At 39.5% G+C, this 25,798-nt stretch overlaps 1 protein-coding gene and 1 long non-coding RNA gene across 4 annotated transcripts in view; one reads left to right on the plus strand and one right to left on the minus strand.

Moving 5' to 3' along the window:
* Positions 1-25,656, plus strand: part of LOC147572000 (uncharacterized) — a 40,943-nt gene extending 15,287 nt beyond the window's left edge. For both annotated transcript variants that reach the window (XR_015246953.1, XR_015246952.1), the window contains exons 3-4: positions 1,736-1,815; positions 25,539-25,656. This is a non-coding gene — a long non-coding RNA (uncharacterized LOC147572000). The remainder of the gene's footprint in view (positions 1-1,735; positions 1,816-25,538) is intronic.
* The window catches only part of NECAB1 (N-terminal EF-hand calcium binding protein 1), a 194,402-nt gene that overhangs the window by 130,694 nt on the left and 37,910 nt on the right, over positions 1-25,798 (minus strand). The gene's annotated exons all lie outside the window — the stretch shown is intronic.

The raw sequence follows: 25,798 nt of genomic DNA on the forward strand, positions 1-25,798 counted from the left end.
AGTGTTCTACAAGTATCTCTTAAATACAGGTGCCTCCCAGGAGTTAGGGGTGCACCAGGAAAAGCAAGAAGTCATAATGCAGACTCCCAACCCCGGTTTCCCATTAGAACCACCTGAAAGCTTTACAAATACTGAGGCCAAGCCCCTGCGCCCGGAGTTCTTACTTAATTGCTCTTAGGTGTAGTCTTGGCCTAGTGACTTTTAAAAAAAAGCTCTCAAGTCATTCTAATAAGAAGGCAAAGTCGAGAACCACTGGTTGGTAGTAATAATGAAATTTCTTCACGCTCATGGAGTTTGAACTGAATTCTCTTACTTTCAAGCTGCATGATCTTAGCCAGGTTATGTAATTGCTATTAGGCTCAGTTTCCTCAACCATAAAGTGAAGATCATGGTAAATTTAGCTTTACATGTTGTTCCGAGGATTAAAGGAGATAAATATTGAAACAGTTAACAGGTCAGGCAAACAGTCAGCACTCAGTAAATATAAGCTGCTACTGTTACTTAAAATAATAAATGCACACATGGCAGATAATACAGTAAACACATCACAACCCAGGCCTAGGTGCCCCGCCCTCTTAGAAACAACACGGGTGACTACCGCTCAACTACCAGTAACCTCCTCCTAGCCATTATTTTCAGAGAGTTCTCTCCATGTTCTCGTGCTATGGTTCAGCTACGTCAGATGATCCTGTTTCTGGGTGTGGCACTAGAAGCAGCAAAGAGTCTCAATGGAAATATTCAGTGAAAGAAACTCAGGAAGGTATATAAATGATGCAATGTGGCTTTTCTAAGTCAGCATCCTTGACCAGCTGAAACTAGCCGATGCACCTGGCCAGGTATAATCACCGAGCATGCAGACCCCTGCCTTCCTAGCACTAGCACTCTCCCAGATTCCTTAAGAATTTTCCTGTGGGAGATCGGCTTCAGGGATGACAACTGCCTTGGCAATGCTTTTGTGCAATAATCATCCACGTATAACTATGTTTTTCTCAGGTTCAAACAGTTCTATCTGTATTTTAGGATTATGGCAAATCTGAAAAGGTAAAGAAACGATATATTAAATATAAATTTATCATTAGAAAAAAATGTGATCTTAGTTTCATTTGGGTGAAGGCTAGTTTCCTTTTTTGTTGTTGTTTTTAAATCAAGGGATTTTTAAATTTTCATTGCATTTTTTTAAGTAGGCTCCATGCTCAACATGGGGCTTGAACTCATGACCCTGAAATCTGGAGTTGCACACTCTACGGGCTGAGTCAGCCAGGCGCCCCGAATCCTAGTTTCCGAATGTCTTTCTATAAAGATGAAACTGAGAAAATAAAATTGAGCATGGATTTAAAAGCTAAAAAAGCTAAAAACCCCCCAAAGCTAAAAACTCTAAGAAGTATCAATGAGGTCCCACAAATAGAAGAGCAAGACATAAGCACATCAATCCATCTCAGCCTCAATTTCTTCTATTTAAAATGGGCGTAGCCAAGTTAGGGATGGGTGGGAAAACACATTATGATGAGAAAATTCACACTTCGAAGCCACAATGTTCTGGGGGTGCCTGGGTGGCTCAGCCGGTTCAGTGGCCGACTTTGGCTCAGGCCTCGATGTCGAGGTTCGTGAGTTTGAGCTGTGTCGGGCTCTGTGCTGGCAGCTCAGAGCCTGGAGTCTGTTTCGGATTCTGTGTCTCCCTCTTTCCCTGCTCCTCCCCCACTCGTGCTCTCTCTGTGTCTCTCTCTCTCAAAAATAGGTAAGCATTAAAAATATTTTTGAAGCCACAATGTTCTGCTTTGACTCCCTGATCCACCCTTTGCAAGTTATATGACCCTGGTAAGTTACTGAACTTTCAAAGCCATGATAGATGGTGGTAATTTAAAAGACTGTAACAGCATAAAATGTTTAGAACAGTGTTTTGTGCAGAGTAGGAATTTGACAGATGTTAGCTTGCACTCTTCCTGACATTCATCTATGGTGAAATTAGATATTTTCCCACAATGAGTGGACATGTAGGATATTAGGCAGAGGCTTTTACTGATGCATTTCTCTAAAACACTCCCTCTTCCTGCAAGAAAACTAGAAACAACAACAAAATTATATTAATTCATTTTAACTGATGCTGAATCCTGTGTACTTGGGAAGTAAAGATACATGCACAATAAAAACAAATGAGAATTTAATGATTTCAATGGAAATACACAGACCTGAACCCCACTAATAAGATACAGAAAGAATAATGAAACCCTGGATCTCCTTTTCCCTAATGGCTGGGGTCTTTCCTCTGAGCTGTTCAATAGAGCATACTTCGTGATTTTGATGGTGTTACGTATCTGTCAACTCTCTATGTGCATGACAAATAATCTTTACATGATTCATCTTCTCTTCTCTCCACGGTTCATGATCTGTTCCAGACCACTGGTGCCCAGGCCTCTGTGACATTACACTAGAACCCCGCAAGCCTAAATCTTTCTCCACTAATTTTATTGATTTTTTACATGACATGCTTTGGCAAAATGTGCTACTTTGTGACAGGGCCATTTTTATGTTACTGAAATGAATTATCAAGGAGCATTACTATTAGAGAAAATATTTTTCCCCTTCCAGGGCAACTTCATCAATCATATAGTTAGTTTTGCATTCAAGGGAACACTCCTTAAAATCAAACGAGTAACTGAATTAACTTTTCCTATCCCACCTTATTCACATGTTTTTTTCTATCCCTCTAATTTCTCCTTTCTGTCATTCCATTTTTTATCTCCCTCTCTCTGTTCCTTTCTGACAACTAGAAGAGGAAATTCAAATGATTTCAAGTTGAGGCCTACTATGCTTGGCAGGTTATATTCTTCCCTCTTATAACTTCTGGCATGTTAAGTTAATTCTAGACCATAGTCCATTCTAATCCCTTCTCATTCTGCTTTGGAGAGTTCAGTACAAAAGCAAATAACGTTGTTACAAAAATGGAAATTAGAACTACATACAATGATCAACTAGGGTTGTTTTGTTAACAGTTTTATTGAAGATAAATAATACTGTTTGGTTAGGTTTATTCCTAGGTATCTTATGGTTTTTGGTGCAACTGTAAATGGGATTGATTCCTTGATTTCTCCTTCTGCTGCTTCATTATTGGTGTATAGAATTGCAATGGATTTCTTTTTATTTCTTTTTATTTTTTATTTAAGACAAAATTTTAATGTTTATTTATTTTTTGAGAGACAGAGACTGCAACAGAGCATGAGCAGGGGAGGGGCAGAGAGAGTGAGAGGGAGACACAGAATCCGAAGCAGGCTCCAGGCTCTGTCAGCACAGAGCCCGACATGGGGCTCGAACCCACGAACTGTGAGATCATGACCTGAGCTGAAGTCAGACACTTAACTGACTGAGCCACCCAGGTGCCCCTGAATACAACCGATTTCTGTATGTTGATTTTATATCCTATGGCTTTGCTGAATTAACATAGCAGTTCTAGAAGTTTTTTGCTGGAGTCTTTGCGGTTTTCCGTGTAGAGTATCATGTCATCTGCAAAGAGTGAAAGTTTGATTCTTCTTTGGCAATTTGCATGGCTTTTATTTCATTTTGTTGTCTTATTGCTGAGGCTAGGACTTCCAGTACCATGTTGAACAACCATGGTGAGAGTGGACATCCCTATTGTGCTCCTGAACTTAGGGGGAAAGCTCTCAGTTTTTCCACACTGAGGATGATACTAGTTGGGAGCCTTGCATATATGGCCTTTATGATGTTGAGGTATGTTCCTTCTATCCTTACTTTCTTAAGGGTTTTTATCAAGAAAGAAGGCCGTAGTTTGTCAAATGTTTTTTTCAAATGCTTTTATCTACTGAAAGGATCAAATGGTTCTTATCCTTTCTTTTATTAATGTGGTATATCCTCTTGGTTGATTTGTGAGTACTGAACGAGCCCTGCAGCCCAGGAATAAATCCTACTGGGTCATGGTGAATAATTCTTTCAATGTACTGTTGAATTCAACTTGCTAGTATCTTGTTGATAATTTTTGCATCCAGTTTCATCAGGGATATTGGCCTGTAAATTGCCTTTTTAGTGGTATCTTTGCCTGGTTTTGGAATGAAGGTATGCTGGCTTCATAGAATGAGTTTGGAAGCTTTACTTTCATTTCTATTTTTTGGAACAGCTTGAGAATAATAGGTATTCACTCTGCTTTAAACGTCTGGTAGAATCCTCCTGGGAAGCAATCTGGCCCAGGACTCCAGATCTGTATGCGGAAAACTATAGAAAGCTTATTATAAAACTGAAGACACAACAAATGGAAAAACATTCCATGCTCATGGATCGAAAGAACAAATATTGTTAAAATGTCGATACTACTGAGAACAATCTACATATTCAATGTAAGCCCTATCAAAATAACACCCAGAATCCTTCACAGAGCTAAAAAAAAAAAAATCTTAAAATTTGTATGGAACCAGAAAAAAACCCCAGAAAAGTCAAAATAATGTTGAAAAGAACACCAAACCTGGAGGCATCACAATTCCAGAATTCAAGCTGTATTACAAAGTTGTAATCATCAGGGCAGTATGGTACTGGCATAAAAACACATAGATCAATAGAACAGAACAGAGAACCCAGGCATGGACCCACAAATATATGGCTAACTAGTCTTTGACGAAACAGGAAGGAGTATCCAATGCAAAAAAAGACAGTCTCTTCAGTAAATAGTGTAGGAAAACTGGACAGCGACATGCAGAAAAATGAACCTGGACCACCTTCTTACACCAGACACAAAAATAAACTCAAAATGGATGAAAGACCTAAATGTGAGACAGGAAACCATCAAAATCCTAGAGGAGAAAACAGGCAGCAACCTCTTTGACCTTGGCCGCAGTAACTTCTTACTCAGCATGTCTCCAGAGGCAAGGGAAATAAAAGCAAAAATGAACTACTGGGACCTCATCAAGATAAGTAACTTCTGCACAGTGAAGGAGACAACCAACAAAACTAAAAGGCAACTGACAGAATGGGAGAAGATATTTCCAAATAACATACCAGATAAAGGGTTAGTATCCAAAATCTATAAAGAACTTACCAAACTCAACATCCAAAAAACAAATAATCCAGTGAAGAAATAGGCAGAAGACATTAATAGATACTTTTCCAAAGAAGATAACCAGATGGCGAACAGACACACGAAAAGATGTCCAACATCACTCATCATCAGAGAAGTACAAATCAAAACCACAATGAGATACCACCTCATACCTGTCGGAATGGCTAAACTTAGGAAACACCAGATGTTGGCCAAGGATGCAGAGAAAGGGGAACCCTTTTGCACTGCTGGTGGGAGTGCAAGCTGGTGTAGCCACTTGGGAAAACAGTGTGGAGGTTCCTCAAAAAATTAAAAACAGAATTACCCTACAACCCAGCAATTGCACTACGGAGCATTTATCCAAAGGAGGCAAAAATGCTGATTCAAAGGGGTACGTGCACCCCAATGTTTATAGCAGCGCTATCAATAGCCAAATTATGGAAAGAGCCCAAGTGTCCATTGACTGATGAACAGATAAAGGAGTGGTAGATACATACAATGGACTACTACTCAGTGATCAAAAAGAATGAAATCTTGCCATCTGCAACCACATGGATGGAATCAGAATATATTATGCTCAGTAAAGTAAGGCAGAGAAAGGCAAATATCATATTATTTCACTCATATGGGGAACTTAAGAAACAAAACAGATGAACATAGGGGAAGGGGAGGAAAAATAAGATAAAAACAGAGAGGGAAGCAAACCATAAGAGACTCTAAATACAGAGAACAAACTGAGGGTGTCTGGAAAGGTGTAGGGCAGGGGGATGGGCTAAATGGGTGATGGGAATTAAGGAGGGCACTTGTTGGGATGAGCACTGGGTGTTATACATAAGTGATGAATCACTGGGTTCTACTCCTGAAACCAATACTATGCTGTATGTTAACTAACCTGAATTTAAATACAGAAATTTTTAAAAAGCAAAACAAAACACAAATATGCCCCTGCTGCAGCACCCCCTACTGCCTTTGCCACTTTTCATTATTAAACTACTGAAGTTTAAAATAAATACATAAATAAATAGATAACACTGAAAAATTCTAAATAAAATCTGTTTTTTAATCTGTTATAAAAAGAACTTTGAGAAGTAGTCTAAATTATTCTATTATTTTATCTATTATCTACCTATTCTATAGGTCAATTCTAGTCTGGACAGTTTGGCACATAGTAAGCACTCCAATAATTGAAGAATAAACAAGCAGAAAATAACATCAACTGAAAAAAATACTTGATATTTTTTAACTGATGCAGTCTCATTATCAAAGGTGCTAAAAACTAAATTTTCTGTCCTAAATCTTTGGATATAAAAGGCTTAAGACCAATCATAGCTAGTCTCTTACAATAAGCTAACTATAAAACTTTTATTAAAGTATTTTCTGAGGCTTCTAGAACTATCACAGTTTCATCTAAATATAGATCAAGCAAAGTTCATAGATTAAATCTATTATGACATAATTACTGCAGTTTTCATTCTGATGACAATAAAATGTCTGGTATTTTCTTTCTTTATGAGGCGTCAAGAGCAAGAGAGGGGCACCTGATAGCTCAACTGGCTAAGCATCCAACTTGATTTTGGCTCAGGTCAGGATCTCATAGTTTGTGGGACAGAGCCCCCGAGTCAGGCTCCATGCTGACAGCAAGGAGTCTGCTTGGGATTCTCTCTCCCTCTCTTTCTGACCCTCTCCTGCTTGTGCTCTTTCACTCTGTCTCTCAAAATAAATAAATAACCTTAAAAAAAAAAAAGAGCAAGTGAAACTAATCACTCCTGCAATTTCAATGTTAAACAAAAAACTATTTTGTTGTAATAACAAGCCTAGGAAAGCATTAGGTATCAGTGGCCAAAATGTGGTCAGCTATACCAGTAACACGTATACCCAAAAAAATACCTATTAAAATGCAGGTTGGGGGGTACCTGACTGGCTCAGTTGGTTAAGCTTCCGACTTCAGCTCAGGTCACGATTTTATAGTTGTGAGTTCAAGCCCTGCATCGGGCTCTGTTCTGACAGCTCAGAGACTAGAGCCTGCTTGGGATGCTGTGTCTCCCTCTCTCTCTACCCCTCTCTCTGTTTCTGTTTCTCTCTCTCTCAAAAATAAATAAACATTCAACAAATTAAAAAAAAATACAAGTTGGCAACATTAGAGGAATCATTCCAGTTCGAACAGATCATCTTATGTAAATCACATTAAAATCAAACACAATCTTAGCTATGTTCAGTGTTGCATTATAGCTGGCATGAAAGTAATGAGGTATCACTTTGTGGTAATTAAGGATATGTCACTTTTTGTTCACCTGGCCCAGTTTAATCTTTGTTTCACAGAATTTAGGATGTACCAGGAGGCACTTCATTCTAGAAAACCCTGTGGTCTCCCAGCAACTCAAAGGAAGATAAAAGTGTTACGTTGTTGGCTTTTAAAAATCACTCAGAGACAATCTACTTTAAAAATTAAAAACACAGATGACACTCAAAGAAGAAAAACCACCAGGCTGGTTAGAGCAAAAAAACAAAAAAACAAAAAAACTGCTCACTTTGAAAATTTTGTCCTATAACTTTTACCAGCCTAGTGTCTTTTGATTTGCATAAAGACAAAAAAATGCAAGTCTCAAGATAGTCCAAAACACCATCAAGTTAAGTGAAAGTAGTTATACTTCAAATGTCTTTTTGGTAACAAATATCATTTGAATATTGCATAAGTTTTTTTTTTAAGTTTATTTATTTATTTTTTGAGAGAGAGAGCACGCATCCATAGGGGAGGGGCAGAGAGAGAGGGACAGAGAGAATCCCAAGCAGGCTCCATGCTGTTGGTGTGGAGCCTGATGCGGGGCTCGATCTCATGCACCATGAGATCATAATCTGACTGAAATCAAGAGTCAGCCATTTAAACAAGTGAGCCACCCAGGTGCCTCTTACTTAAATATATAGTGCTGTACCTTGTGGCTTATAAACATTTTTTTTCAATTAATGGAATTTATTGTCCTTTTGACAAAATACTATAATCAATGGAAATGAACCAGGTGCCTGCTTTTAAGAAGCTTTTTGTGTTTTGGAAGACTGAAAATAAACATCTGCAAAACTCAAAATAAACTAATAAAGTAGCATATTAAAAATTTCTAATTATTTGGAGAACAAACTGAGGGTTGCTGGAGGGGTTGTGGGAGGGGGGATGGGCTAAATGGGTAAGGGGCATTAAGGAATCTACTCCTGAAATCATTGTTTCACTATATGCTAACTAATTTGGATGTAAATTTTAAATTAAAAATAAAATTTAAAAATTTCTAATTAATAACAGCCAAAATAAATATATGAGTACTATAATCATGCATGGTAGGTATTTTACAAATATCAACCAAAGCCTCCCATCTGCTTTGATGCCCACAACGTCTACTATTATTTCCTTCTACTGACTAGGTTACTATTGTCTTAGAGAAGCAAAGACGAGGCAGATCACAAGACAGGGGCATGATAGCTCATTTTGCATGTCAACTTGGTTGGCCCATAGTGCCCAGATACGTGCTCAAACATTATTCTGCATGTTTCCATGAGGGTGTTTTTGGATGAGATTAACATCTAAATCGGGGATCTGTGAGTAAAACAGATTGTCCTCCATAATGTAGGTGGGCCTCATACAGTCAGTTAAAGGCCTGGTAGAAAAAAAAGACTGATCTCCCTCAAGCAAGACTAATATCGAGCAGATGACTTTCAAAGTTGAACTGCAATACTGGCTCTTCCTGGCCTTCCAGCCTGCCAGGCCACCCTGCAGATTTTGGACTTGGTGGTCTCTTACACGAGCCAATTCCTTAAAATAAACCTCTTTCTATTTAAATATATATTCAATTGACTCTCTGGAGAACCCCGTCTAATACAAAGGGTCAGATTCTTGACTTTTGATTCAGGTAAAAAAAAAAAAAAAAAAAAAAAAAAAGATTTAGAAGAATACAACTTAGTAACAGCTAAGCCTCCCCATCCCCAACTAGATAAAAATTCCCTAGAATGGAAGAGGAAAATCCCATCAATCTTGATGAGCACGATGGGAGCAGTAGATATATCTGCGTGGTGGGCCTGGGCAGGACCTGTGACAGTTTTACAAAATCGCCTGTACAGAGACTGGTTTGGGAACAATACAGGGATCATCCGGATCTGAGAGCAGCGGAGATAAGGCACGGGAGCTGGGAGATACGAAAAGTGCCGGGGGGGCTGAGAACAAGGGAATGTGCACAGGACCTGCCTGGACTCATGACCAAAGATCAGGTGGGAAGGAAAACACCACTGCAGACACTGAATGGAGAGCTGAATAGAGACAAACAGATGCCCCTCTTCTCTCATGATCTTGCGCTAGGTGAGGCGCTATACTCCTACACAAACCCCAGGATTGCGATTAAATTTCCACCACCCAGAAGAATGGAGGCTTGAAACAGAAATTAAGTTAACTTATAGGAAAAAAAAAAAAAAGTTACATATCCTATTTCCCACCTGAGTTTATGGTTCCTGTGAGTCAGGAAGCAGCACCGAATAGAAAGAGAGAGGAATGGGTTCTGGAGACACGGGTTCTAGCCCAGGCTGAGTCCGTCATAATTTTGGGAAGTCATTTATCTTCTTTGAACTCAGTTTCCTCAAATGTAAAATGAAAGAGTTAGACTAGGGTGTCCCTGAAGAAGCCACGTTTTCCTTTCCCTTGACATACATTGTCAGTGATGTAAAAATATGAAAGGAAACATCCTGCTCGGAAAGAAGTACTTCTGTCTAAAAATTATGCTAGATTTTGTATTTTTTTAGTTTCTAGCCCATAGCCAGTGCTCGATACAAATCTGTTTGAGCGAAATGAAACAAATCTCTGAGTTCAGTGTTGAAACTATCCTTGGGGTCCTGTCACCTAGTATGTCTCACTGTTCTGGTTGAGGAGCATGGAATAAATAGTTCTAACGACAGGCAACAGGGTCAATGAAAAGTCACCAACTCACTTCTCTGCTACACACTAAAAAAATATTAAAGATTTTCCACTCGTGACCCTGTAAATCATAGCTGCTTCAGAAATTAAAGTAAAAGGGGCTTAAACGTCCCACTCTTGATTTCAGCTCAGGTCATGATCTCGTGGTTCGTGAGATCGAGCCCCTCAGTGGGCTTTGCATTTCTCCCAAGATAAATAAACATTTAAAAAAAGAGGAAATATAAAGAAGTACATAAAGAGATTCTTCCCTCCTTCCTTTGCTAGGGCAAGTGGCACTTACAACCCTCTTGGATATGAAGAAGAAAAGAAAACCAGTAGTAATCCACCCATTCAGCCAAAGGAATGATTCCGGAAGGGGCACAAAACAGCGAACTTTACATGTTGCTGTCTACCTGCATCAGCCGTGTTCTAAGGCAGCTTCTCTAGCACCTGCAGTCACGTTACCATGAGCCCTGCCTGGAAAGTCCTTAGCAATTTTAGTGCAGTTGAACGCACACTATAAAAACCATGTGTAATGTTCTGAGATCCACTGAGAATGACAATAAAGGAAAACTCTTCCAGCCATCTAAATGTCTGCATTGTCTCAACACGGCAGCTTTACAGAGAATGTCCTACGTTGGGAAAGCCTCTGAGTGTGGTTAAAAGTTCTAGTCACGCACAGCACCGAGCTAGACAGCCCAGGACTCACTTGAAGAGCAAAGAGCTGTAGCAGACAAGCTGTTCCTGCCCACATAAAACAAACAGCAAACAGCAACCAGGAAGCCCACCCACACAGCCAGGCCCTTGAGAGCCCGCTGACGATTTTCATCTGCAGACAGCTTCTACGATGTGCGATGCGGCTTAACCAATCCTCCCTCCTCCCCAGCACTTGTCTTTAAGGGAGGAGAAACAATGGAAAAATTCAGAAAGCAGTAACTTCGATCTATTTATTAGGCATATAGATTTGTACCGGATATCATTTCAAGCCCAAGGACAAAAGTGAACCTTTGAGATCACCATTTTAGGAGGCTCTCTGTGACCCACCTGGTGGAATTTTCCAGAATCTACTTTTGCACTGCATGGGGTCCTGACACTTAAGTGTCCCCCATTAACTCTCAGGCCTGAGCCACCTCTGGAGTACCCTTTTCTAATAATTCCTTCCAGGATCCAGATTGCTTTCCTTTCATTCCGAGCTGCCACCACCCCATTATCCATCAGGAGGTTCTTCTCTCTCAAGACAAACCCAGTAGGCTCAGCTCCCCCTCTCCATGCCATCTTAGGCAACAAGTCTCCATGTCACTTTCACTGCTGTGAAACTTAAACACTAGGAGAGAGGGGGAAGCAAAGTCCCTAACGGGGATGGCATTTCCTAACTTCCTTTCCTTAGTGATACCCAGAGACTCAAGTAGCCTCCAATATTCTCCTACTGTTACAGAAGTCAAGGCCCTTTTGACCCTCATCTATCTCTATACCGTGCTCATCTCCTTTTTTCAAAGGAAGCCCATTTTCCAAGCTACTGTTGCCTCCTGAAGACATGATTAGGAAAAAAGCAATTTCTGTCAACTGGAGTTCGCATTTCTAAGGCTCTTCAGAAAGGGAGAGTTTAATCTCAGAAGGCTCTCTGCCCAAAATAGGTCATTTCCATGCACATCTTCCGATCAACTACTTCGACTACTTGGTCACTAAATTGATAGCTTCACCACAAGTATTTTTGTTCTTCCAGGGTAACACCTCTTGAAATATTAGATTTCCATCCATCGAGGCTACCGATGCCCCTGCCCTCCCAGAAGAGTCAGGACAGTGGGCAGAGAATGACCTGAACGGGGCAGCTTCCCAGCCACCCTTGCCTTCCCTGGTCCCGAACCCAGGAGGCAGCAATGAGCGAGCAATGGACAAGCTGGCACGTCATGAATTCCCGCGCTGACAAGCTCTGCTAACTCAAGTCAAACAAACTCCTCGTATTTACGTGGCACCTTCTGTGGTTGCCAGACTAAACTGCTTTTTAACGTTTGTTTCATGAGTTTTCACAATTTCCTGCCAGAAAATATTAGTAGCGCCACTTAATATTCAAAGATAGTAAAACACTGAAAAGTTTGCTTGGCCAAGTCCTTCAGAAACAGAGCAAAGACTATATCGCTCTGCCAGACACCAAGCCAGTGTACCAGAGAATGACTCAACAGGCCACTGTATAGAGTCGTGGTTAAGAGTCAGACTTCCCAGGCTTACTCCTTACCCTCTGGGTGTCTTGGGGAAAATCACTCAGTCTCTGTATTTCGGCCTCCTCATGCAAAATGGGCTCAATCATGGCCTGTTGTTAAGATTAAATAAGTCAATGATGGAGCATTTATTTGAGAGAGAGAGAGAGAGCACATATGAGCAGGGGGTGGCTGGGACGGGCAGAGTGGGGGGGTAAGAGAGAGGCAGGAACAAGACAGAGAGACGGAGACAGAGAGAGAAAGAGAATCTTAAGCAGGCTCCACACTCCTTGCTGAGCATGGAGCCTGATGCAGGGCTCGACCCCACAACCTGGGGATCATGATCTGAGCCAAAATCAAGAGTCAGATGCTCAACTGACTGAGGCACCCAGGTGTAAAGTTCTTAAAACAGGATCTGGTACATAAACTTTCACCATTATTATTGCTCTGCATTATCGGGTTACTGAGTACCTGACATCTTTCCAGACCAGAAAGATTTCAACCTACTCAAAGACTAGTTTGCAAAATGATGATTCAGATAAACCTTTTTTCAAGGACAGCCAAAGTAGCCTTTTAATTGGTCTTTCTGTCTCCAGACTTGTCACCTCTCTTCAATCCTCTTTTATTTGGGGAAGAACCATCTTTCTAAATCGGAAAACTAGTCCGGTCACTTCCATGTTTAAGACCCTTTCGTGGCTCCACACTGACCTGAGGGTAGAAATCCGAATGCCCCACAGGTTCATAAGTGGCCTTTCACAAGTGGCCCTGTCTCTCTGGTTCCTCTCCCCATCACACTCTTAAACTTGAGCAGACTGCATGCCTTTCAGGTCCCCCAACATGCCACCCTCCCTCTCACCTAAGGTTTCCCCATATGCCATTCTCTTCGACTAAAACTTTTCTCATCTGCAACCCCACTCATATCCACACCTCTTCTTGACAGTAGCTCATCACGCACTTAAAAGTCACTTTCAAGAGGTCCTGACTGTAGACTGGGTTAGTCCCCACCCCTAACTCCGAAACAGTTGTATCTCCCTGTCATAATTAATCAGGTTACCATCTTTCTACGTCCCTGGCCAAACTATAAATCTCTTCTTCACCATCATATCCCCAGCATCTAGCACAACGAGGTAAACACTAATACTTGTTGAAAGAATGGAAAGTTCAGTTTGTATGGGCAAGACAGGGTATTAGACACAGACTGAGCTCAAAGTTCCATTTATTAGCCTCTCTCTCTCCCTAATCTCTAGGATCCTCTTCCCTGGAATTCCCAAGAAACTTCAGTGGGTTTCTGTGGTAGCCTCTTACAATATTCAAGCTCTTTTTTTTTTTTTCTGTATCAGGGTTGATATAAAATTACTCATAAAAGGCCGATGGGGGGGCTGATTTAGAAGTTAAGAGGAAAGGCGAGTCTTGCGTAGTTGTTCTTTGCTGTTTTGGCACAGAACACTGAGTGTCTGATATAATGAATCAACCATCTCTCCTCCCTCCCCATCAAATTTAAAATATGTAATATCTATAGCATTTTATATTAAATTTCCAGAGATTCATGTTACCAGGTTAAGAAATCTTATGTGGAAGACTTTACATAACCACCAAAGGACAAAGATTTCCTGTGTAATCTAGGACTGTGAATGGGGGATTTCTGTCATGGGCTTTGAAATCTACATTACTTTCTTCACCCTACAGAACAGTTCCAATCAAATACAGTGAGGATAACAATGTTTCATGAATTCATACTATGCTCTTTTCACTGGACTATGTCTCTCTGAATATACTCTATATTAAAGATAAAATCCCTTTGAGTTTTCATGAACCAGAAGTTAGCTCCATGGAGAATAAAAAGATTTTCAAATGTAAAATATAAAGGGCAAGGATCCAGGATTAGGGATTCAAAGTAGAAGCAGAAATGCAAAGGCAATTAAATAAATAGCAACACAGAAATTCAAAGAGTAGAGACCTCTTACAATCCATTTCTATTTAAGTGACCCTGGTATAGACATAGTCCGTCAACTTCCAGTTTAGAGATGGATCAGTCGAAGAGAGTGACAGAGGGAGAGATTGTAAAAGAGAGTGAAAGAAACTAGATGCAGACAGGAGCTCAGAGACAGTGCACACAATTCTATTACATAAGTAAGGATAAATGACTAAGTTCTTGGAAGCTGCAAACTCAACCAGAGTAACAGTTGTCAAGGTCAAATCTGAATTTTCACTTGGCAACTATACACGGTAAGGGAGAGAGCAAGAGAGAGACTCTTTGTGGCAATCTCAAGTCTATATTCATTTCAACCTGACGGCAGTGAGGATGGGAAGTGGAGGGAAAGTTCTGTATGCAAATAATTAAAATCCTATGGTTTTCCACCTGTAGAATTCTAATTATTCTAAAAGCAAACTATTTTAATTAAAAACAGATTCCCAGAAAAACCTAAAAATTAAGCCATTAAACCCTTAGTGAATGAGTCAAGAACAGTAACGTTCAGCTGATACCCAAGCTCAGCTTTCTTCCTACTACAGTTTGAGTTCACTGCTAAAAGCTTTTGCTAATTAGTCTATTTTTCCCTACTGAGAAACCTTTTAAGAACAGAAAAGAGAAGGGGCGTCTGCGTGGCCTAGTCAGTTAAGCATCCAGCACTTGATTTTGGCTCAGGTCATGATCTCAATCCCCACATCAGGCTCCGTGCTGAGTGCAGAGCCTGCTTAGGATTCTCTCTCCTCCTCTCTCTCTGCCCTTCCCCCACTCAATAAATACATAAACCTTAAAAAAACAGAAAAGAGAACGTAATATTCTATATAGTGGGAGCTTCTTTTAAAGCAGGGAAACTTTGTTTTATATATAAATGCAGATCCACTAAATATACTGGGACAAAGAGACATTCTTAATTTGAACATATTTTCTGTCTGCTAAAATAAACAATCCACATTCACATTTTAAAATTACATTTCATGGCTTTTAGTTCATGGGCGTAGAGAACTATTTTAAAAGAGACATACCCTTCAAAAATTTAATTGCAAGTCCAAAGTCAGACTTCTTATTTACTCGATTCCCCTCAAAAAGACTCAGTTATTATTTGACCGGATCTGTCAGTTGCATCATCCTTTCTATCATCAGTCAGCCAGGATCTCAACTCTAAAAATCACCAACAATGTGCCTTTGTATGCTTTTCTTACATCTAATCAATATACTCCATTCCTAGAAGAATTAGTCAACTAACCAAGTAGTTATTGAGTGTATTATAACAATTACTGGGAATAGCAGAAAACCATATTCTTGCCTGAAAGGACTGTATGATTTAGATTTAGTGACAAAATTAACATGTTCATGAAACAATTAGCAAAAAATAACAACAGATATATAATTAAATGGTACCCTATGAAATGGCAATTACAGAAATGTGGACAAAAAAGACAATCAGGAAAGAAGAAAAGGTTAGTAAATACATCTTAACAATAATAATCATGATTATGATTTAATGGCAGGTGTTTACATAGTATCGTTAAACTTCACAAAATGAGTCTCTACCTTGGACCTATTTTACAGCCAATAATATTAAGGTTCAGTAAAGAGCGATGGCCATCCATAGTCCTTACTGCTAGATAGTGGAAGGATGTAAGCCTAAGCTTGACCAGTTCCTGAGCTTTTTCCACACTGCAACATTGCTTTTCTGGAATTGGGTGGACTTTGACAGCTAGAAAACTCTACTAGGCAGAGGAGAGGGGCGAGGCTATTCAGGCAAAGTGCACAGCATGAGATAGGGGGAGGGAGGAATCTATCCCTTCTCAATGAGCTCATAACATATATTAGAGACGGTCTGGAATCCATGGAAAGCAAGACAGTCATGACTTCTGCCTTCGTGTCGTTTAGACTGGGGAGGGCAGCATCAATCAAATAAACATGGAACAAGCATAAAATTGTAGTTTATGTAAGTGCTTTGGAAAAAGAGATACACGCCACAAGGAGAAAGCAGAATGAGAAATGTAACCTAATAAGAAAGGTCAGGGAAGGTTTTCAAGAGGCGTATAGATATGTATATGATTATTTAAATATGGAAAAAGATAGAAGACCACAGTCTCAGTGGTAGAGATTGGTCATGTGGGGTAAGATAGGAGTGGATAGTAGGAAAGGAGAAGAAATAGAAGAAAATAGTTTTCTATGATTAGAACATAATGCACACAGAAGTATGGTGACCAAATGCTATTGGTAGTTAAGTCAAGGTGGTGAAATTTTGGGTATTTTTATGCTCTTTCTTATGATTTCTGTATTATTTGAATTCTTTTTTACAGTAAGTATGTGGTATTTATATAATTATTATAGGGCAAAATATCTTCCTTAAGAGATTGCTCTTGACAAAATTCATTTCAAAAGGAAGCAATCACTTTCAGGTTATTTGTAATCTATACTTATTTCAAAGATTCTGAAACCTGGGAACATCATAGAGAAAAAAATTGCAAGTACTCCACCAAAGTGACCATTTTGAGAACAATGCAGCTGTAAAAGAGAGAAAGCTTGCATTTAGGTAGGGGTAGTGACCATAAAGAGAGTTAGATGGATTCATAAGATGAATGAGCTGGGGGGGGGGGGGAAGAAGACAGAATTGGTTGGTGCATTGGTGGATGAGGGAGAGAGGAAACCATCCAAGAAGTAAACTTTATGTATTTTTAAAAGATTAGGGTTAACACTTTACTGATCTGATTTCGTCCATTTGGTGGATATTGGTGATGTCAGAAAGAATACTGCATTTATATGAATAAAAAATTCATTTAGATTCCTCAGGAATCAACTTTTATTTCAAGTAGTAATCGATTTTTACTTTGCCATCAGCAACTGTGTTATGGCTGATGTGAATTGAGTAAAAATCAAAAGAGAATTCACATTCTTTATTGGGAGGAGGAGATGACAACCAGAAAAGAGTTCTCTAGATAAGGTTAAAACATAAGATGATCTGAAACAGCTTGAAAGCAGAAGCCTTTAACACAAATGGTTAAAGGAAACAGTAAAACTCCGTGAGTGCTCTGAAGAACAATGGAGAAAATGAGGCAAATGTAAAGTGATGGGAGTGGAGGGTGGTAACGAACTAAGTCCAAAAGTAGGAGATGAATTCCACATATAACGGCAGGGTGGAGGGAGGGAAAATGTGCAAGGAATAGAAATAATGTCCACAGAGAAAAAGAATAACACCTCTACATTGTGGTGACTCCCACACTGTAAAAATCCTACATAATGATTATAAAAAGGGAAGAGATTAAGGCAGCAATTAGGCAATTACCCCTATACTGTACATCCAAATATACTCTACTGCTAGAGAATGAAGCAACTCTTTATCAAAAGGAAAATACCTGAAAGCAATTTTTTAAATTGGCTTTGGGATATTTTGATTTCTTTCTTTCCTTTTTTTTTTTTTTTTTAATTTGAGAGAGAGAGAGAGAGAGAGCAAGGGAGAGGGGCAGAAGTGGGGGAGAGAGAGAGAATCTTAAGCAGACCCCATGCTCAGCACTGAGCCCGACATGGGTCTCAATTTCAGGACTGTGAGATCATGACCTGAGCTGAAATCAAGAGTCAGAAGCCTAACCAAATGAGCCCCCCAAGCACCTCTGGAATATTTTGATTTCTGGTAGGACACAATAAGTAGTGGAAAATCTGAAAATTTACTGAAGTGGCATGACAATGAGCTGGAGTTTGGTTTTTAGTTAACCCTGAGATAATCCCAGGCTCTTACAAAATGTATGTGTGTAACCTTGGGCGAGTTACTCAACTTTCTATATCTGATTCCTGAACTGTGGGTTGTAAAGAGTAATAATACCTTTCTATGCGGTTTTTGTGAAGATTAAATAAGATGATGTAAGTGCCTGGCACATAGACAATAACTGTAACTTTTTTACTCCATTAAAAATTAAATATTTTTTAGAAATTATATATGAACTGCCCTGACACAAAATTTAGCTTGTCTACCGTCTTGGTCAGAGAAAATGGAGACCAATTTCTTGTAGAAATTATAACTAAAGAGAACCCATTTCCGCATCACTTGAAGAAAAATCTCCTTAAAATCCTCTCCTTTATAAATTCCCTAAACTATGCTAATCTTCTTAATTATAAAGTAGATTTGTTGAGTCCTCACTTTTCCTCCAGGAAAGAATCCTCAGCTCAATCAACACTGCAGATTGTGGAATGGCCTGATTTGGGAGAAAGTGTTGGCAGTGTCGAGGAAATGCCTTCAGAGGAAAGTAAACAATTTTAAAAAGAACTCACAGGAAACAGCCTGTCTTTTTCTCCTCATATCCTTATGAGCTAGAGATGCTCAAAGAAAGTAAATAGGTTTCAGAGATGATTGAAGTGAAAGGCACATCTGAAAAACAGGTGAATAATAAGTACATTTGATGGCCGCAGGTAGGTGCTAATGGCCAAATGGAACCAATAACTGGAAAGATAGGTCTAGTAAGATTGTAAGACTTCAGTTTTTGGTCCCTGATAATGAGGCACAAAGTGTGCCTCTAAATAATATAGTCAGAAAACGTTTCTTTTAGCCATGTTCATAGTTCCGATTTTTAAATTCTTAAGAAGTAAGGACAACACAATATGTGAGAACTGGTGGATAACTATGGAGAAGGACTAAAGGAATAAAGAACAGGTGTCACCCACAAAGTCCGCCTAAGTTTTGGAAGTCCCTGAAGAGACAGAGGAATTGGCAGGACCACAAGGAGTGAAGACACGGCATTGCATGCGTGATTCTAGTAATATTCTAGAGTGTGGGAACACAGGGACACTGGGGGGAGACACGTCAAATGGTCAGGAAGGGAGCAGATGTAGGCAACTAGAACCCTGGACCAGCACGCTTGTTAACAGACCTCCCCCTGGCTTCATTCCTTTCCATTGTAGAGAGCTTCAGATTTCCCTGAATGACCCCACACTCAGTAGAAACTCTCTGGAGTTCAAACTGCGCCCAGCCTCTCGTCCTTTTAGGGAAGTGGATTATATTCCTCCAAAATATGAGAGGGGAGAGGAAAGTCTTTGGGACTGAGTAGGCAGGTGATCTACAAGTTCTGCCTGCCCAGCACTATTCTGAAAATACCGTCCCAATTCTCTTCCACATCGTGTTTTCCCGGAAACAATGGTTATTTTTCAGGGATGTGCACGAGACCCAAGTGAAGCTAACATAGTTCAAGATCAGAATTTTGCTGGGACTACTGGGAAAGCATAGCAACCTCTGAGAGTTTGCCAAGTTGGTGGCAATATGAACCTAGAGCTTCTAGTCTCTTCTTGACATCTCAGCAAGAGGATCTGTTCAAAAGAACAGCCAACACAGAGAAAAGAAGAGGTGGGAGTTGATGGAAGACTGATTGCTCGCACCACTGTTGCGAGTACTAGCTCCAGCACACGTAAGGCCCATCTCTGGACTTTTCAGCTACAGGAGTCGGATGATTATTTTTCAGGTCAGCTTAATTTATGTTTCTGTCACTCACAACCGGTGAAGTCCTGCCTACTATATTCTCTTCTGCCCCAGTGTGACTTCAGCCAAGTAGAGCTTAGGAGAAGTTGAGGAAAATCCATAAAGAAAGTTCTTCTCTCCCTTCTTAGCATCACAGTTCCTCTGACTCTGTGACTCATTTGGCATATAAGCATTCTAAACTAAAATCATCGGCCATAGCTAACAGATAACTCCTGCCTCTCTCTGGGAAACAGCATACATCTGCTGGCCTTTCTCTGTTTATGCCAGGGAGGTTACTGAATGCCTCGACAGAGGTCAGCCCACAGCCTAGGTCTTACAGCTAAGTCTTTATCATGGAGCCGAAGGAAATGCTCTGTGTTCTCTGCTAGTTTGTTCTCTGGTCAGTTTGGGCCGTGTTGGAATACCTGGAACACTCTCTGGCCAGAGCTCCTTTGCCCAGTCTATATTGCTAAAACTCAACTCCGGACACCCAGTCTGCCCACTCTGTCTTACCCATTATACTCTGGAATTTGATTTTCTCTTCACTCGCTTGACATCTTGACATACAGCTACACCACTTTTGCTCTTTTCTGATTTCTTTCCTGTACTTGCTTAGCTTAGCACCTGCGATTGTGATCTCCCCCATTCCCCAGGCACTTAGGTCTGGGTGCTGCCTTCTGAGTCTTCAGTTCCAGTAAAGATGGGACTGGTTATTTTAATAGGAAGATCTCTCTTGCCCACTATGGAAATGCTGGGAACTTTCCAGTCATAGTGCGGTACAAGCTGTGCCACATACTCTGCAGACCAACCCACTGCTTATTCCTTGGGTGCTGACACTGCCTTCTTTTCCTTGTGCCCACAATATGTGTCTACTTAAGCATGTGATGAATAACTCAAGGGAGAAAGTGGCTGCATCAACCAACTCATCAAGTTAGCATTGTGCTGTCACGCACAAATACAAGATGAACAACCTTCTGTTTCGGAAGGAACCAAATTCCACCATCTGGAACAAACCCTTTGATATCATTGCTCTCCAATTATTATGGGATTTTATCTCATCATTGGTGCATAAAACTGTCTTCAAATATTAGAAAGACTTGTCATAACATCTTTGTATTCTGCATGTCCCCAAGGAACAAAACTAAGAAAAATAAGTGAAGTTGAGAGAGAAATTTTCAGTTTCGTTTAGGAAAGAGTTTTTTAAGCTTTCAGAGCTAGCTCAAGACGGACTATGCTCTTTTAGTAGGTGGTGATATTTCTGTCACTTTGGTGTGCTTCAGTGATTTAACAAGTATTGGGTGAAATCCCAGTAATTGGCACTGAAAAAAATCATCTTAGCCTGGAATGAGGAATACTCGACCTGAAGCCAGCAGTTGTCCATTTCTAGTTAAACCCGCCCCCCAACCCCCATCTGCAGGCCCTGGGAAGCTTTTCTGTGTGTTCACTCTCTGACCTAAGAGCAAAACTCCCATCTGGTCTACCATTTGGCCTATCTTAACAATCTGGAACTCCAAAGTGCAGTACTCTGAAAGAATCATTTTTGATCTCTAGGGGATCTTTCCCCCGCCTGTGCTATGGTTAACACCACAGGGAATTATGTTAATTTATTCATGCATTCCTCTGACTGAAAAATGTAGACAAGCTGGCTTTCTGATGAGTAAGAGCACTTCTGATGAACCACGGAAGTTTCCTCTTGACCTAATGATCTTCCTTCTACCTATTTCTGTTCTCTGATATGATGGTTTCAATTTTTAAATTATCAAAGCTGTAGATTTAGCTTTTGCTAATATTGTCTTTTGCCAAACTTAAATATTACGGGTTTATGTATTCTTTACTAGATACTTTACTAGTAACTTTTGCAAATTTGAGAAAAACATGTGTCCAAAACCTTTTAATGGAGCCGGAAAAGATGTAATAAGGCTAATTAAAATGAGAGATTAACAATTCTTTTTCTTTTTTAAAAAAGGAAGAAAGATTAGGCATATTTGACCCGAAAGAAGACAGTTAAAATGAGGGTTGACAAAAGTCTGTGAAATCATGAAAGGCTTAATAAGGTGGCTATAATATTCTTCAGAATGTTTTGGAATATCAGATTGTGTGCACTTCGCTTAAAGTTTGAGAAAGTTAAAAATTTCAACAATATTTGCCCTGTTGACAAAAACTTACATTTTGACCTTCTTTTTCTTTGCTATGCCATATATCCCAAGGATCATGCATAGGAAAAGCTGGATTTGTGTTCTACACTCAACAACACTACTCAAGAAAAAAACTCACAAAAATTTTCTAAATATCCAAACATAATGGAAAATATCAATGTTAAAATTAATTTTTGGATAAAGGTGATGGAAATTTAGACTTCTGATGTCTTCAAATTTTTCCTACTGTCATTCAGGTTCTTTTCATTTCTAGTCTCTGCTCTGAGTGAAATCTTCAGGACGTGTAGATTAGGAATGTAATTGCTGGCAAATCATTCATTATTAAAATTCTAATCAAACAATTAGGATGATTCATGGAACTCTCATTAGAATGAGACTGTACCGAATTTTGAGCTTAAGCTTGCAACTGTGCAGGCCGGAAAAGTGACCAGAGCTCCCTAAACACTTTAACATAAAGGGATGTGTGTTGATGGTTTCATTTTGAAAATACACTAAAAAAGAAATTCTCTGTGATTCAGAACTATAGATATTTACAATCTTGGTAATATCCATGTATAGAAATCTTTGCAGTATCTCAAATGTGTAAGTTCTTAGGAGACCGTGTGTCTTTGTTTTTGTATTTGTTGGTTACAGTCTCCTTGTTTCCGGGGGAGGAAATCTGACTGAAAAGACCCAAAAGGCCGCAGGGCACACTTAAAGCTGCAGTGGAATCCGCGAAACATAATTTCTCCAATGAACATACTGATTTTTTAAAATAAGAGAGCAAAGAAATGAATGGACAAGAGGAAGGGAAAAAAAACCAGGAAGCTTAATTTGTAAATTAAGATTGCTCCCTAAATGTATGTGGAGAGGGCCATATATATATTTTGAACTTGTCCAAACCTTCTGTAATCAGTGCACAGCTGTATGTGTGTGGTTTGTTCACTGAAAAGCTACCTATAAACACATGGTATCTGAGAATCTCTAGGTTTACCTGATAGGTTTTTTATGTCCTTTTACAAGGAATAATGTACTTATTTTTGATATTTAAAATATCTTAATGATGTGGTACTACAGGCACTGTTACAATGACATTTCTAAGTAATATCCGCTGTTCATGATCGAGCAATGTTTTAGGAGCACAATATTTTGAGACTGTTCTTCATGAGAAAAAAAGAGGAGAATTCAGTAGCAAGACATGTTCTCAATATTTTCCTTCCTTATTTCCAAATATTTTCAGAGTGGACATGGCACTTTTAAAACACAGCAAATATAGGGGCACCCGGGTGGCTCAGTTGGTTGAGTGTCTGACTTCGGCCCAGGTCGTGATCCTGTGCGTTGTGGGTTCAAGCCCCGCGTCGGGCTCTGTGCTGACAGCTCAGAGCCTGGAGCCTCCTTCAGATTCTGTGTCTCCCTCTCTCTCTGCCCCTCCCCCACTCTATCTCCCCTAAATAAGCATTAAAAAAATTATTTAAAACACGGCAAATATAATATTTATAGCAAAGAGAAAAGTTTCCAGAGATGGCAGAAATGAGTGGAGGTAATACTGTGTTAGCATATACTTTTGCAAGAAAGAGAATCTTACTCAAATAAGCTCAAGAAAATGCAGTATATTAAGTGGATCGTGATTTAATAGACTCCAAGATGAAGTTAAACTACCAGACATCAGGAGGGGCAGGAACCAGGCACCGCTAGGGGCCTTAGCAGCAGACGCTCATTGTATCTGAATCTGACGGTTCACCATAAACATGAGACGGTGAGTCCGAATGACATTGTCTAGCCTATGTATAAATTGGCTCCTTCAGGCCAAGCTGTACCCTTGATCAAATTAGGATGGTTGGTGATGCTGAGCATACAAGAACATATTTTATTAGAAGTCATGTGGAAGAGGAAAAAAATATGGCATATAGTACAATCACTAAAATAATTGAATCTTGGATCATGCAAAGACAAAAGTTATCACTCGCTTGAAATATAGCTCTGAAATTTCTGTGTCAATGTTTGAATCAATCTCCTTAAAAGATCAAAGCCTGACACTGACATTCTTTTTTTTTTTTTTTTTTTAAGGAATTTCATGAATACAATTCTGAAGTCTCTAACATATTTTAGCTCCAGATTAGGTTGACCACCATTATCAGAAAACAGTTACCAGAAAACACTTAAGTGTTTTTACTAATGCATCTATGAAAGCAACTGGTGGTAATAATTACTCCATTGGACTTACTGTATAAATCATTGCATATAATTCTTTAGCAATTAATGTAATCTTAAGGCTATGCCAAGTAATTTCAACTAATAAATATATAAATAAAATAGCAAAATCAGGCCAATAAGGTTTACTGAAAACTTCAGTTTTCATCAATATGAATAAATGTGTTTTGAAAATCCTCTGCGACACTTAAGATTGCTATTATGACTCTCAATAATTGTTCCAAACCTGGATATTGTTCAAACCTTAATAGCAAGTATAAGGAGGAATAAGTAATCAACATACATAATGGAGTATTAGCATCTTAACCTCCAACATCTGAGCCATAAAGGGAGCCTCTGCTGTTTCTTTCACTCAGGTATTAGTTCTCAGAATGGTTCACATGGCTTCCTTCCTTCCATGCATAAACATTATTCCTTAGCAGCAATTTAAGAATTGGGCTAACATTCGTGACCTTTCTCCACCTTCGCCCCCCCCCCCCACCCCCCCCCCCCACTTAGCTCTGTCCTTCAGGAGAACCACAATAACCTACAAAGATGTTGCTCCCTGGCTTAAGTACTTTAAGGGCATTTCCTGGCCTGCAGTTTAAACTCGAAGCACTTTTGCGTCTCAGAGCGCACACCCCTTCTTGCCTGGCCCATTCCTCCCTTTCCAGATTTTTCTCCTCCCGCTCTCAGCCTTACAATTGATGATGCTGATAACATGAATACTTGTTACTCCCATCCACCTTATACTTTCAGATCCTTTCTTATGCTTTTTCCTCTAGTTGGAATACTCCCTCATTCCATTCTTTACCTAATTAGTTTCTGCTCTCCCATAAAGACTCAGCTCCTGGCTACCTAATCCTAGGAACATTCCTAGAGTTTATCAAACTAGGCTAAAATTCCCTGCCCCACTGTGTTATCCCACAGTGTCCTGTACATACCGCAGTCACAGTGGCTATGGTATCATATAAAAATGACTTGTTAGTGGGTCTATTGTTTCACAAACTATAAGCGGGTTCCATGTTATACCAACCCACACCCACTAGGGACTTAGATTTGTTGAACAGAATGAAACTTCTGACACAGTTATCAGCTAATGAAGCTGTTTCATAGGGAATTTGAAATTCCAACAGAAGAAACTTACAGACTGAGTATTTAAAAAATTTTCCACTGCTTGACGAAAGTGAATTTAATCTTTTAATTTTTCTTATTAGTTCGCCACAGAAAAAAGTCTATGCCTCGATGTTGCCCAAGAGCATTTTCTTGGCAAGCTGGCTCACTGCCTGGAACCATCTCGACACTTTGCCTAAAGCAAGACAGTGATTGTTCAAATAGGAAACACACTGATGGGTCTCCAGGCATGGCTGAAATGACGCATTTTCCACATTAGAATTCTGTAATCACGACTGTTACAAATAATGTGATTTGGATCAATTACCCGAATCAAACAGCACGTGTCTGTTGTTCTATATCCTAAATCCCTCATTAGTATAGTAAGAATATAAATAGAAACTTTATAAATGCTATACTAATGAAAAGGAAGGACCTACATATGTAAGATAAATAAAAGAGATCACTGTATACATTGATTATTCAGCAAAAAATTCTGTGTCCTCTATTACCTGCATGTCTCAGGTGACAGTGGTTTGGAGTTAAGCACATCTGAATTGTCCAGAAAATCGCTGCAGTTCCACATTTCACTAAGCTAATATAAGAATGGCCTCAGAAAAAAAAAAAAAAAAAAAAAAAAGAATGGCCTCAGGACAAGTTTTAGATGAAGCTAACTGAGATGAAACTAGAAAGAAGGTAAAATTCTACTTTCTTATTAATGACACACTTAGAATTATCTCTAATCTTTGCTTTTGTTTTACATTCTGCACACCCTAAAGCTACTT

The sequence above is a fragment of the Puma concolor genome, chromosome F2, assembly GCF_028749965.1.
Source record: "Puma concolor isolate L17-30 chromosome F2, mPumCon1.1.hap2, whole genome shotgun sequence".
Lineage (NCBI taxonomy): Eukaryota > Metazoa > Chordata > Mammalia > Carnivora > Felidae > Puma > Puma concolor.